At 32.2% G+C, this 16,424-nt stretch overlaps 1 protein-coding gene across 2 annotated transcripts in view; it reads right to left on the reverse strand.

Annotated features, from left to right (window-relative positions):
• The window catches only part of LOC141491374 (ephrin type-A receptor 3), a 92,101-nt gene extending 77,967 nt beyond the window's left edge, over window positions 1–14,134 (reverse strand). The window contains exons 1-2 of one of the 2 annotated variants that reach the window (XM_074192270.1): window positions 12,475–14,134; window positions 4,573–4,732 (exon numbers count right to left, since the gene is read on the reverse strand). The gene's annotated coding sequence lies outside the window, so the exon portion shown is untranslated. Of the gene's footprint in view, window positions 1–4,572; window positions 4,736–12,474 lie in introns of both variants that reach the window. The other variant, XM_074192269.1, reaches the window with a different exon arrangement.
• Window positions 14,135–16,424: the final 2,290 nt, after the last annotated feature.

Below are 16,424 nucleotides of genomic sequence, written 5' to 3' on the forward strand. Positions count from 1 at the left end.
TACTAGTAGGAAATCCAAGTTCTGAAAGAATGTGTCTTATTCATAGTCATATAGGATCAGAGGTCTTGTTGGCTACAGCCTGGCACTTTTTTTCCACTATCCCATACTGTTTTATATAAAGATCAAAGAAGATAATACCTATAAAGTGTTTAGCATAATGTTTTACTTAGATGGCATTTAATAAATTCTTATTCCATGCATAAAAATATGTTAATGTACTCAGAAAGTATTTAAGTAGATAACCCACATAATTTGCTTCAGATTATGTCAAATTTCAAAAGCAATAAAACAAAGCACTTGATTATGTTTCTTTAGAAGCATATTTAGGATGCTTTTGGATAATTTTTTTAAGAATCAGAAAATTTTCAGAAAAATCAGCTAGGGGGTTGGAAAAAACAAGGCTATTCGATAATGTTCAGTATATTAGTAATTTAAAGAAATCTTAAAATATATATGAGAGAGTTAAATTATAGATAAAGGTACAAAAATGATTTTTGTTTTCACAAAAGTTACTTAATAGTCCAGCATCCAGAACAATGGAAGTGGTTCATCAATATTTGTCAAACTAATTTTAATTGCATTGTGCTTTAAAAAATGATGACTCAGCCTCCTTGACTTACAATGTACCATATACCAATGTATGTTCTTTTACTTTGAGACCCTACTCTATTAAAATATTTCTCTTGTCTTTTGAAACATAATCATTACATAAATATGACTATTTTTTACTGAATTGTTTTTAAGTTTTTCATTTGAAATATAGAATGTTTTCTTTATTAAGTTCACACTATGGGGAATAGGAATTTACTAACTAGTGGACTGAGGTATTTGAACATCATCAAACCCCATGTCTAGGTTGCAAAGGTTTTCTGTAATATAGTAGTTCTCAATATGTGATATGCAGACTCATGGGCTTCCCTTCAATTTTTTCAAAAAGTATGCAATGTCAGAATTTTTCAAAATAATACTATTATATTATAGTCATCAACATGGAAAAAATATCGATGGATATATCATATATAACAAATATATATTAAAATGTTTTTAATGGTGGAAAGAATTTTGAGAACAAAATGCATAAGAACCACTACTGTAAGACATGGGATTTTATGAGTACATAGCTGAGGAAAGGCAGGGACAGCTGGTAGAGAGGTGATACTCCCTACCCCTATCAACTCTGCCCCATTTGAAATAAGAATCTAAAGTGGGCAAAATGTCATTATCTTATTTTTAAAATAGTGGTTGTGTTGGGTAGAAGGATAATTCACATTTGAGACTTAATGGAAGAAGTCTCCCAGTAAAGAAACTTATTCTATCAATTTAAATCAGCACCTGTTCTAAAATTCTTAATTTTAGAAAGATGCTTGGGGCAACTTAACACTTCTTGCATAAAGTCACACAGCAAGCATATTTCAGAGAAAGAATTCAAACCCAGCTCTTCCTGACTTGCCAGGTTGGCTCTCTATTCACTAAGCCATGATGCCTCATATTATAAAATGTTATTCTTTCTTCATTAAGGCAACGAAGAAACACATTCAATATAAACTCAATTAAGATGATAAAGATTCACAAGTGCATATGATATACTGTGATATGGCATATTATTTAAATTGCAACACCATACATTATTATCTATCAGCTTTCTTTGAAAGACTTCACAAAAGAGTTATATTCTAACTCAGTGTCGTCTTTGGGTTTTTTCCAATGTGTTTGACAAATAAAATGAGATTATAGATTCTTTTGATTATCTTGATTATGTCATGTCATGTTGTGTTATAATGGACTATAGTTTTAAAGGATTATATTTATTATCAGATTTTTATTTTAGGGGTACACATTTATAGAAAGAGATAGATTTTAAACTCTCAAATGAGTTTTTATTAGCCACCATACATAGCATCTCTCAAGGGGGACTCAAGAGGGAAAGAAACTTCCAAAAAAAGAATCACAATTCGTTTATTTACAAATGGATAGAGAGTGAATTAAATCATTTCTAAAACACAACTTCTAAAATTTCATAATTCACTGTATTCTGCAAAGTATTAAAGAAAAACAATGATACTCTCATCAAAAATTAGAAAATTTTGGATGTAAATGTTAAAATATTTTAATAATAATAGCTAGCAATGATGTATTTTTTTAAGGTTTACAAAGGACTTTGCAAAGATTATCTCAATAGATTCGCATTATCACCTCAGGAGGTGGGTGCTATTTTTATACTAATTTTACAGATAATGAAAGGGAGGCAGATAGAGGTTAAAGGACTTGCCCAAGGTCACATTGTTATTAAGTGTCTGAATTCAAATTTGAATTCAGAACTTCTTATTTCCAGATCCACTCTATCCACTCTATCATCTTACTCCCTAAAAAAATTTTGGCAACTATAATTCATTGGTCAAATTACAAGATGAAGAGTCATAATTGCTAGTTTCAAATAATTACATTTGTTAACTTGAGTCAAATTTTTTAACAGATAATTTCTTCATTCATAAAATATGAGAGGGCATAAACTAGATGGTTTCCTTCTGTAAAATATTTTACTATTTCTAGCTAATTTCTAGCTAAATTTTTAGAATTTGCATGATATATTTTAAAAAGATAATCTACTGTTATTCATTATATCTTCTAATGAATGTTTTCATAACAAATTTAGTTTTTATATATTAATAAGCCAAATAACAAATATTTTAATGTGTTTTTTTATTGAAAGTGATTTTTCTTGGACTTTTATGTCTAAGGCAGATGATACTTTCTTTTGATTTTTAATACTGGAAATAAAGTACATTAATAGTGAACTGATCTTTTTAAAATCACACTTCTTAACCATAATACTGTCTAAAATGGGAATGGAGAAAAAAATTAGTTCACATGCCCCTCTCTCTCCCTACCTCTCCTCTCTGTTCAGACATTCCAATTGTAAAACATTTGGCTTGTATTGCAAAATTTCATTGTTTATTTTTAAGACATTGTAGTCTTTAAACAGAACATTTTTTAAACTTCAGACACTCAAGCCTTATTAGTAGTTCATGAGTAAAACTTACCACAGCAGTATCTGTGGTATAATCTTGAATTACATTAGACTCTTGGAATTTTTTTGTTGTTGTTCTTGCAAATTCACATATATGTCAGATTAATCAGAGCTAAATGTGGGCTAGGATGGTGAAGTATTACATGAGTTTTCAATGAACTGCCTCTGCAAAATATATTTCCTTCTTTATTTGGAAATGAAGTGGTTCACTTCTTCCATAATCTAAAATAATAATAGTGTTTACATTTTCATGTTTATACTTGTGATTAATGACCATTCTTTTAAAATATTTTATTAATATATTTTAAACTTAAATGGTCTTTTTAGAAGTTAAAAAAGTCAAATGTAAAAAGAGTTGCCAAGGGAACCTCTATATAATATATTCAAAATGCAAATATCCTAAGTATAACTACTCTTATAAAGTAATAGAATTATACTTTCTCAAATAATTTAATTTCTCTTAAACATTATGCAGAAGAGGGTTTTGTTTTTTATCATTTAAGTTTAGCATATGAAATGTGAGCCATTTTACAATTTTGCAGATTTTCAATAAGCTGATTTTATCATTGGAGATTGAGAAGAAAGTTTTGGAAGAAGGGTAAATTAATTGAATGCTTTGAGGATAAGACCTACTTGCTAGTTGAACAAATGAAAGACACATTATTGGGTAGTTTTAGGTGAAAGCAGTTAAATATTGTCATTGTCTTTTAGGATTGTATAAACTGTAGAGGCAAAAGTATGTTTTTATTTTTTAATATGACAATAACATGTCTCTTAAGGAAATTAAAATATCTCTTAGGAACACATTTACTCCATTCTAACAGCCAAGTTACTTTGGCAAATTTACTGCATTTTCTTACTTAGAAAAAAAAAGTAGGATTTTTTAAAATTACAATAAAATTATTCCATTAAAATCAAGAAAATAGAAAATAAAATTTTCCATTGGGGAAAATTGGGGATTGGTTTTAATGTATCAAATACTGAAATTATTTAATTTAGAAAATGCTTGCCAACATAGAGGAATTCTAAATTTCAGATTCAAATAATGATTAAACAGGTGTGGGAAAAAAGCAATCTATAATCTTTAAAGGATATAAACATATATGTTCTGACTACCGTATTGATTAAAACAAAATCAAAGTCCTCATTAATAAGTAATTTTCTAGTATTCAGCTAACTGAATCAAGTAAAAAATCTGAAATATCTGAAATAAAAACCGTTAAGATTCTGTTACTTTATCACACACCTTTCTTTAACACAAGTTTCTGGCTAACCAAGAAACACATTTATTCCAGCAGTGGAAATATGATCAGATAGAAAAAGAATGGAAAAACATACCTGTTTGGTTTTCCATATATCCCTCAGAAAATTTTAATTGAACATATGAAGTATAAAATTCCATACTAATATTACAGTAAATGACAGATCATAAATAGCTATTGTACATCACATTTACTGAAGTCTGGAAGGGAATGAAAATAACCATTCCAGTTGGTTTAAAACTACACACACAGACACTTAAAATCAGTTGAAATGATACATACAATCTGGACTAGTTTCAAACTCAAACTTGCGACTGTTGGTTCCATATCCAGCGGCTGTTCGGGCTCGGATTTGGAATATGTAAGTGGTCTCAGGTTTTAGGCCATTGATGGTAACATTTGTGCCTCTTGCCCTCAAAATGGTATAACTTGTCTCTTGCTCCTGCTTTGAGGTAAGAAAGAATTGTGTTAAAATCTAATCTTTGCAATTATAAGAAATTGTAAAAAGAAAAAAAAGTCTTGTTTCTTACTTAGATGGAAACAGTCAATATGATCTATTCTCAATTGATAAATGATCAAGATATGAACAGGCAGATTTCAGGGGAAGAAATTGATCTATGGATAGCCATATAAAATGGTTTAAATCATTATTATTAGAAAAAATAAAATTAAAAAAATTCTGATGTATCACCTCATACCCATAAGACAAAAAAGATTAAAAGAAAAAAAATGAAAATGACAGATTCTCAAGGAGATGAGGGGAAATAGGCACACCAATTCATTGTTGGCAAATCTATGAACTAGTTCAACTGTTCTGAATTTAGAGTTTTGCTTAAAAGGCTATTAAACTGTGGATTTGACCCAGCAAGTAACACTGAGTAGTGCAAAGAAAAAAGGGAAAGAAGCAATAAACACAAAAACATTTATAGTATTTCTTTTTGTGGTAACTTTTGTTGTTGCTATTCAGTCATTTCAGATGTGTTTAGCTCTTTGTGATCCCATTTGAGGTTTCCTTGGCAAAGATACTTGAGTGGTTTAACATTCCCTTCTTCAGCTCATGTTAGAGATGAGGATACTGAGGCAAACAGGTTTAAGTGACTAGTTCAGTACCACAGTGCTAGCAAATCTGAGTTATATTGGAACTCAGGTCTTTTTGACTTCAGGTCGAGCACTCTGTCCACTGTGCCACCTTTTGGAGATAGGAAAGAATTGCAAACTGATGACATTAAATGGTGAATAGTTGAACAAGTTGTGGGACATAAATGTGATGGAATACCATTGTGTGGAAAGTAATGGTGAAGGGAATGATTTCAGAAAAAAAACTAGGAATACACGTATGAACTGATAATTTATACAGTAAAAGCAATATTATGAAGACATTCAATTTTGGAAGACTTAGATCTGATCAACACATCAACCAATCATAATTCCGAAGAATTCATAATGAAGAATACTATCTATCTCTTGATAGAGAAATGATGGACCCAGAATGCTGACTCACATCCCCTCCCTTTCTTTCTCTTGTGTTTTTTTTAAAATGTGTCTAATGCTCAAATTTGTTTTCCATGAATATACCTATTCTCAATGAATTTTGTTTTGCTTGTCTTCTCATTCAGTGAGGGAATGGTATGGAAGAGAATGTGGAATTAAAAAAAAAGTCTCAACTTTAAAAAGTAAAAGTAAGATTGGACAAGTCATTTAACCCTCTGTAAGTTACAGTTTCCTGAGGAAAGGACTATGCAAACCAAGTTTTGAGTTTGCAAAAGAGAAGGCAGGAAATTGAACTAATATAATTTATGCAGCATCACAGAAAGAGTTAGAATAAGCTCCATTGAAGGCTATATGTTTTTATACTGTTGAAACATGCTAACTCAGATTCTAGAACAGTTCTTTAAAGCTGAGAAAAATCATCTATAGAAAGCCATATGTTAAATTCATACTTACCATTTCTTCAAATTCAAAGACTATAATTGGCACAATCATTATATTTTTTCATCAATTTTTAAAATAATCTGGTAAACAAACAAATAATTATGTGTTGGAAAATTCATTCCTGGATGTGGATTAAAGTTTTCTTTGAATCCTAACCTGTTTTAAAATATGCTCAGAGGAATGTAAAGAAGTCATTATTTTTTTAAGGTTTTTATTTTCAAGGCAAATGGGGTTAAAGTGGCTTGCCAAAGGCCACACAGCTAGGTAATTATTAAGTGTCTGAGACTGGATTTGAACCCAGGTACTCCTGACTCTAGGGACAATGCTTTATCCACTGTGCCACCTAACCACTCCAATAAGTCATTGTTTTTTAAATGCTTTTAATTTTTTTAGAGCTGAGGAGAGGATCAGAGTTTCTTAAAATGAAGCAAACTACCAAACTTAGTTGGAGAACTGAGACAATGTAACACAGTCAAATACTAAGTGCTTCACAAATATTATTTCATTTGATCTTTTTAACTACTCTAGCAGGTAGGAGATATTATTATTCTCATTTTACAGTTGAAGAAACTGAGACAGAGGTTAAGTGACTTGCCTGATATCACACAATTAGTAAGTGTCTGAAATTAAATTTGAATTCAGGTCTTTTTGATTCCAGGCTCAGAATTATAACCACAGTCCCAATTATTTTTCAATGGGAAGACTCCAATATTTTGGACTCAGAGAAACTGTATTCAGATTCTAGCTTTACCAATTTAAGAACTGTGTAATCTTGGATAATTTCCTTAACCTTTTTTTGACTAATTATTCTCATTTACTTAAAAGTTTTTTATATTGCTAAATATATTATTCTATATTTGTACTGTTATTATAGGATGGCTGACACCATGCATATAGTACTAGACCTGGAGTCAAGAGAACCTGAGTTCAAATTCAGCTTCAAACTGTGAAACCCTGGGCAATTCACTTACCCATTTGTCTCAATTTTCTTATTTATAAAGTGAACTGAGGAAGAAAATAACAAACTACTCTAGTACCTTTGCCAAGAAAAGCCCAAATTGTGTCACAAGTAATCAATTAAAGAGCAGCAGTATTATAACAAAGATAGAGCTGAGCTAGTATTCTTGTTTTTTTTTCTAGTGGGTACCATTCTTATACCAATTCCATTGTCCCTTGCTAAAGCGCACCAACAATTACAGACTCTTAGTGAGCCATTGGTCCCTTAGATAAGGTCTGTGTGGAGAAGACCATCTCAAAAGTGATGAGCTGCTCAGCTGGAAAAGTTCCTACTCAAATGACTTTAAAAAAGAAACTATTTCTGTTCTTGCTGTCTCTTGCATTCTTTCAAGTATTCCAAGACATTTCAACAATTATGGGGGTTCCATATATATGGCAGCTAACACTTGTGTTTTATCTTTGAGTTTAGCATGGTTCACAAATTTCTAGGGTCTCTTCATTTATTTTTCTTTCCTGGAACCTTGGTGGCTTCCTTGAGAGTTCAAAACACTAATGTAATCAAGTTTTGAATTCTAGTTGCTCAGTAGAATATATTTCACATCAGAGATACCCTTTTAGGTGTGATGACGACCATGAAGGAGATATATTATGTATTCTTGCTAGCCAGAAATAATGACTTTGCTGCTCAGATAATGCATATAGAGAATATAATGAAGTAATCTTTAACCATCCTGTGAAATTCCATTACCCCTTCTTACACTACAAAGATGTCAGAAAAATTCATAGGATAAGAATCATGCAGGGTTGCCTCATCCACTTGCATTACCTCTTCATGTCTTTTGGAAACTAGGACAAGATGCCTGTTGCTAGAAAACTGACTGCTCCATTTCTTCTGCTTAACCTATTTTTGATTAACTTATTCCATTTGCCCAAATCAAAAGAAAGGGAGCACCATGAGGAGAGGAACATATGTATGTACCTAACAAGATGGCTTCCTACATTAATCTTTTCCTCTCTAGACAATGGAAAGTAGAGAAAACAGTTCTTTTAATTCAGTGATTAATAACTTACATAAAAAATGACCATAGATTTTGGGATTTCAGTAAAATGACTAAAGTCAAGGTCATTAGATTGGAGATAGGCCTCCAAACTTGGATAACATTTAATTCTGAGGATATTCAATCAAAGCTTGTCCAGGGGAGAGGGGTAATGTTTGGTAAATAACTGTATTGTCCTTTTGAAATATTTAAAAGTAGCAGTATTCTTAGAAATATGTGTTAAAAGTTTTCTTTTAAAAAGACATTTAAAACTATTTTATTTTAATATTTAAATGAATGAAAATAATAGATTTAATTATCTTTCAAATGAAAGACAGAATTTAGGAGGGTTTATTGAAAGTCAAAACACGTGAAAACAAAAATGTTTGGGAATCCTTGGATATTATAGTCTATTAGAGCCATCTTAATCTTTGAAATCAGTAATTATTTATTCAGCATCTATTATGGGTAAGGTATTATCTGGAAACTGTATGTAATATGATTGAATTAGGTTCTTTCTTGCATGGAAATTTGCTAAATTAAACAACTTTCTTAGGGCATCAAAAAGATTTTGCCCAACAAACTTTTTTTTATAATTTCAAATATGTCAATTGATACTTGGCAATGGAAAGCAAATAATTTACTGGAAGAATATATACATATTATATTTGCATATATATAAATATATGCATATGTATACATTCATATGCATATGCATACACACCTGTTGTGAAAAATCACCTCTGGGTCTCTTTCCTCATATGTCAAGGCAAATTTTCCACATTTGGACTTCATCAAGAAAACAAACAAGACCCACACCAGTTTAGTTGAGCTAAGTTCATATCTTAGTTCTACCAGCTTTGTGTCCTCGGGCAGTAAGTTCTTCAAGTTCTCTGGATCTCACCTGTTTCACCATCTCTAAACTAAGAGGATCAAGTTAGTGTATTACTCAATTTGTTCTTTACTCTGAAATTTTATAATTCTGTTGCCATGACTCTGTGGATTCTGAGTAGAGGAATCAACAGTTGATAGCTAGTGACTTGAGAAGACATACCAGAAATGATTCGCTGCCAACAGAGCTGAGAACTCTGGGGAATTTGGTTTTGTTAATTGGAACATATGTTTCTAAACTGTTTATTTAACATATATGCAAACATCGAAATAAACAAGTGTATTGAATACCATCGATTTAAAAGCTCAATTTTTTGAAAGAAAAAAATAAGAAAAGTTGGCCCTTGAAATCTAATGAATAGCCCTAAGAATTTGAGAGGTTGGAAACATCATGGTAACCATATAATGAGGTCAGAAATTGTGAAACAGTTTTCCACTGACTCAGTAGTTCTCCAATGAGTTGCATACTACCTTGCAAACTAAGCAATGAAAACAAAAATAAAGTAGTTGGAGGGGAAAAAAAAACCTAGGGATTCAAATATTTGTCATTTTCACATATATCGCACTGTATATATTCATCCAGAAACCTCATAAAATTTTCTGGGAATGTAACCATTTCTATATGGTATAGTCAAGAAATTAAGCTTATGATTTTATTCTAGGAAGAGTGAAAAGTAAAAAATTAAATTTCATTTCTCTTTAGGTGAAATTTGATAAAGCTATTTTTAAATGTTTAAGATTACATTTATGATATAGTAGTAAAAGAACACAAGTTTCTTATTTTAAGAGTCAGGTGAACCCAGTTCTAATGTTAACTTTTCATCCTTTAAATACGCCGCTTTGCCTCTCTGTTTCTCCATTTAGAAAATTATTTTTTATTGACAATAAAATTAGAATATGCCTTGAAAGTTCTTTTTTAAAAATCACTAAGAAAACATAATGCGATTTTGACATTTGGCAGAGTAAAAAGTGCTGATCTGAAAGTCAGGAGATTGTGGTTCTAATTCTAGTCCCAGTGCAAATTAGGTGTGATTTTCAATAAGTGACTTACTCTTTGAACTTGAGGATATTGGGCTAGATGATGTCCAAAGTCCTTTCCTATTCAATGATTCTAAGGCAACAATTCACTTGCAAAATCATTGAAATTATGACTGAAACTATGTTTTTGAATTTGCTAATATTATTGGACTTCTTTATATTTTTGTATAATTTCTCCACCCATCTTCCACATAACAAAATGATACTTAAAGGCATATAGAAATATAGGAATGGTCTGTGGTTCATCAATGTTGGGCAACAGTGTGACTGTTTCTTCTATTAGTTCAGATCAAAGATTGAAGGTTTAAGAAAATTCCAGACCATATGACTCAGTAGATAAGTCCAGGGAAAGTGATTAAAGCACAAGAAAGTTAAATGATGTGTCCAAAGTTACATATCTAGTAAAGTGTCAGAGCTGGGAAATGAAAACAACTTTTTCTGATGTCAAACCCAAGACTCTAGTCATGATATCACAAGTAACATCTTTGAAATAACTTGAAACTTTCCAGAAAAGTCCTTGTAAATTCTGAAATACATGATTGTATCACCAAATCACAAATTTAGACAATGTTCTATTTTTTTTTTTTGCAAGGCATATGGGGTTAAGTGACTTGCCCAAGGCCAAACAGCTAGGTAATTATTTTAGTGTCTGAGACTGGATTTGAACCCAGGTACTCCTGACTCCAGGGCTAGTCCTCTATCCACTATGCCACCTAGCCATCCCTAGATAATGTTCTAAACAGGGAAAATATATCTTGTAAATGATCAACATATCTATGAGAACATTTGAAAAGACTTGGTGTTGTTTCAACAGTCTTATCCATAACATTTAAAATAATTTCAAATCTTAAAGAATCATTTGCTTTATACAGTAATGAAGTGTATACATATTTTGTCTAGGCAAGCATGTCTATGTTTCTATATTGATATTATCATTATACCATAAAGACATAGAAGTCAATGAATCTGAGTTGAAAGAATCATTCAGGTTCATAACTCTACACCTGAAAGAACTTCAGAGGCCATTTTATCTCCCTTGTGCTGCAGATGAGAAAGCTAGGGCCAAGTGAGATTAGCCCACTTAACTAGAGTCATTGTTGTTGCTGTTTGGTCATTTCAGTCCTGTATTATTCTTCCTGACCCTATTTGGAGTTTTCTTAGAAAAGATACTGGAATGTATGTCTTTTCCTTCCTTAGTGCATTTTATAAAAGAGGCAACTGAGAGAAATGGGGTTAAGTGACTTGTCCAGAGGCACATAGCTAGTAAGTATCTAAGATCAGATTTGAACTCAGGAAGATGAGTCTGAGTCCTAGTCTGGCACTCAATCTTCTGCTGCCACAGGTAAACATTATTAGAAAATAGGACTGTAATGTAGATCCCTTGATTAGAGAGGCAGACCTCTTTCCCTGCCAAAAGAGCTCACTTAATCTGAGCCATTTTTTTAATAGATGAAGAAAGTGATGTTCAGAAAAGGTATATTTCTTGCACAATTAGTTGGTAACGATTACTAGGCTTCAGGTCTTCAAGTCATTATTCTTTCCATTATTTATCACATTGCTTGATTTTGTCTTATATCTTAAATGGAAAAAAATATCCCCTCTAATGTTAAAGCTGCACTGAAGGATAAAATTAAGAAAAATAATTATCTTCTGCCATTACAGGATTTCAATCACATGACAACTTCTATTTGAACAATGTATTCTATAGTTTTCTGAAATATGTAGATTAAGCATTCATATATATATATATATATATATATATATAGGAACAACTCATCCCCCTGAATTCAAATCCAACATCAGATATTTACTATCTGTGTGACCCTAGAGAAGTCACTCAATTCACCTCAGTTTCTCATCTATAAAATGAGTTGGACCAGGAAATGTCAAACCACATCTTTGCCAAGAAAATTCCCAAAGGAAGACATGAAAGTTGAACATGACTGAAACTACTCAAGAACAACAAATACATTTATAGATAGATAGATATGAATGCATTATATATGCATGCACATGGATATATGTTGGAATAGAGATCTATTGTAATCCAGATGTTGACAACTACAATAGTATACTGTGACAAAATGGACAAAAAGGCAGATGAATTGGAAGCACTCAGTAGCTAAAGCTCTGAGGCTGTAAATGAAGGATTAAATTTAGATAATCCAAAAAATCCCTATGATTCTAAAATGAAAACTTTTTTCCCAGTAAAAAATTTTCAATATACCTTCATTTTACATCACTGTGCTAGTAGCCTTCATTGCAAAGGTGTGGAGTCTAAGAGAGTAGCCAGTCCCCTTCCCTTTGCCATTAACCTTTTATCTCTCACCTTTTCATAGTACTTGACCTCATAGTCCAGGATGATCCCATTAGGATGTTCAGGTTCTTGCCAAGATAACGAGATACCATTTCTAGATGTCCGGTCCTTTCTAATTATTGTGACAGGTGATGGAGCTGCAAAGGGAGGTTGGAGGAAAGGGGAGGGGAGGGGAAGAGGAGGGGGAAAGGAGGAGAATAAAGCAAATGGAGTTTATCACTGTCCTAATCCTTGGCAAGGAGGCATTGTTTCCATTTAAAAGACTCTTGAGTATAAATCTGGCCCCATATCAAAACTCAGCAGCTGGATTCTGGTCCTGGTACAAATGCCTTGAAGCAAGCTGGCCTGAAGGAAAATGAGCTGAAATTTTCTGTTACTGGTGGACTAGTGGCAAGTGAGCAGATGTTTTCAATCTGCTACTATAATGTAAGCAATGAAATACATTTGATATATTAAAAAAGAAGAAAACAACAGGACTACCTATTTGTTATAATGTTGCAACATTATTATTACCAGATTCCCTACTTCATTGATAACATTTTCATATGCAACTTTACAACAGAACTGGAATAAATTATGTATAAGAAGTCCCATGATATTCATAGCTAATAATAATATTTAGTATAATGTAGAAAATAAATGATTCATGACTTGATCTGGTAAATCCTTATTTATGATGCAAATTTGTCATATGTAAAATTATAGATTACAACATAGAAAGAGAAACCTCTACTGTAGAACTAATCTGCCTCATCCATGGCATGGAAATGGCTCTTGGTTTTTGAAGACAAACAGGTTTCAAACTCTGGTAGAGTCTATGAAGCTGAAAAGGCAAAAATATTTATCTGCCAACAGTCTTTGCTGAGAAATAACCTAATACAATCCATAAAGGGTCAACATAAAAAAGTTGGATAAAATGTAATTTCCATTTATTTTTGTTGCCCAAAACAGTTCAAAAATATTGTATACACTAAGGCATAGAAATGTTGTGACTCACATCTGTGAAAAGAATAGACAACACCAAGGTGACTGGTGAATGGAAGACTGAAGACTCAAAGCAAATTTTGGAACCTTCGATTTCAGATAATCTATTTTGATAAACTGTTGTGTGCCATGATATTAGTAGAACTTGGCAGATGTCAGTTAATCTTCTACACCTTCACAACTTCAGCCAAGACTGTGACAAACAAGGAAGCTGTAGTGTAGACTTAGAGCAGTCTGAATCAACTTTGGTCCCAGATGAATGGATCTGGGATTCAGTTGTAGGTCCTTTAGACAAGAGGAGTATAAAAAAATAATTTTTGAGACACTGGGAAATAGCTCTTGAGTCACCAGAGAACTCCTTTTTCTATTTTTAATCTTTTATGCTAGTGGTTCTATATATTTCAATGCTCTGGATGACTTTTAAGTCACCCTGAGAATTACTTCTACCTGAGATTATTGGAATATAATTTTTGTAAAAGGACTATTATTTTAAACTCACTAGCTCTGTGTAATCCATTGTACTATGTACAGAATAGCTACCAAAACAGAAGCAATGAAGCAATAAATGCTGCAAGAGTAACAATTTGTTTTGTAGAAGTTTATAGGTTAACCTTCTTATTTCATGATTTTATAGCATTGCCCAGAAAGAAGTCAGAGGATAACCCATCTCCACATGATGAAAAATATAGCATATAAAAAAGAATAAATAGTGAGTTAGACTCTGAACAAGTCAAATTTTAAATTTATTTTGCAAATTTTAGTTTTAATATTTCTATTTTTAAAAAATACATTTTTGAATTGTAAATATTTATTCCTTAAATTGGGAAGTAAAAATGTATATTTGAAAATGCCTTTATATTCTAGAGGACATCAAGCCCTGACCATATTATTTTCCTCTTTCCTTAAGAAAGATAAAAGGGTTTAAAAAGTCTTTTAGCTGCATTATCTTTTGTTTTATTTTTGAGTGTCAAAGATATCCTGACATTTTGATATATTCCTCAGATCAAGTCTCTTGAAATACTTAAGACTGAACTAACCCCTCAGGATAAGAACCCTAGAGATCTCAATAAGGTTTATAATTATTTTTTCCCTATGGCATCAAAGTATATGTTCAAAATAATGATAGCTAAGTATTTATGCATTAGTTTAAGTATTCATATATATTATAACATGACTTATTGTATTTGGAAGCAATTCTAAGTTCTGAAAGGCTATTACAGGTGCTATCATGTTGAAAAGGCTTTAAGTCTGAGTCGGGTCTCAAGGCTGCATATTTTCTGAAGACCATTATGGTGATAGATAAATGATGAATGAATGAATGAATGAATGAATGAATGAATGATTAAATAATTTAGCCCTAAATATATACCAAAGACTTTGATTTGCACTTGAAATTCAAAATAATTCAAGATATGAAGGAACTCACATTTTAATAGAAGACAACATATGCTGAGGAGTTCAGCAATGGTTTTGAAGGCTCACTATTGGCAGGTCTAAAGACAAAGTCTAGGAATGTAAAGGATATAGTAGAAGGTAACTACTAAAGTCCAGTAGGATGGAGAAGGTGATGTCTGGAAAGGTAAGTCATGATAAACCCTAGTGATTAATAATAGGGTGAATGGTAAAATGTGGAGATTCACTATCTTATCAGAAGGGTTGCAGGTGGTGATTTCCTATTCAGTTTTGAGGTATATGATCATTATTCACAGTGTAGAATATCTTTAGGAAAGGAAGAATGAGCCTGAGAGTTGGAGTAGAGTGGAGACTCAGGTTCCCTGATGCAGGGTAGAGTTGGGGAAAGGTGGGAAATGTTTAGTTAGGAAATATTGCCAAAAAACAATGTCTGTAGCAAGGACTCCTTACAGTTTGGGCACTCTGAATTAGATCTAGCTGTAGGGTCATGGACAATGAAAGGGGAGGGAAGGGTCCTTTTGCTATGATGAATTTTAATTCCAAAGCAATTAACAAGAAGTGACTTTTTCTGGTAGGAAGTTTAGGTAGATAGAGTGCTTTACTTTAAAGTCAGGAAGCTGGCTTAAATTTGGCCTTAAATACTTGCTATCTGTGTGACCCTGGGGAAGTCACTTAACAACTTTCCTCAATGCCTTACCTGCAAAATGAGCTGGAGAAGGAAATGGCAAAGCACTCCAAATATCTTGGTTAATAAAAACCTAAAGTGGGTTCACAAAGAGTCAAACATGACTAAAAAATAATTAACAATATTAAGAGATATAGCCCAAAGTCTCCCATACAATTTGGCTACCTTTTCTTTTAAAGAAATGAACATCTGAACTTCTTCAGGAAACTTAAGACCCAGGCTGTAGAAAACATTTTCTAGTAGTCTGACTGCAAAACAGTCATGAAGAACTCTTTACCCTTGCATGCTTGGAAGATAGATCAAAATGGGCAACTCAAGAAAGGAAGCTTTGCTTAACCTTTAACAATGCAGGATGTCCTCATTACCTATACTTGTTGAATTTACTTCTCTTATTGTGTTTAAGTAAGTCTCCTTTTGTTACTTGTTGAACAATTAGCAAGTATCTCATGTTGTCCTAATATCAAACCTAAACTACCAGGATACTGGCCTGCTCTGGGGGAATCCCAGAAGAGAGGGATTGCAATTTATTATTATACACTAAAAATGACATTTCATCCAATCAATCATTTAAGGATTTATTAAGTACTTTGTGTGAGACATTTATATTATGTAATAAGGACATAAAAACCAAAAAGAAACCATCCATATCCTCAAGGAGCCATACAGTTTTCTAGTGTTAAAGACAATATGTGAAAACCAGAATATATATATATATATATATATATATATATATATATGTATTGAATATGATAGTTTTGGGAAGGAGGGCACTAGCAACTGTGCATATCAGGAAAGACTTCACAATGGAGATGGTGTTTAAAGTAGATATTACGAGATATAAATAATTCTGAGAGGCATAAGTTAAGAAGAATGTATTATG

This window comes from Macrotis lagotis, chromosome 6 (genome assembly GCF_037893015.1).
Source record: "Macrotis lagotis isolate mMagLag1 chromosome 6, bilby.v1.9.chrom.fasta, whole genome shotgun sequence".
Taxonomy (NCBI): Eukaryota; Metazoa; Chordata; class Mammalia; order Peramelemorphia; family Peramelidae; genus Macrotis; species Macrotis lagotis.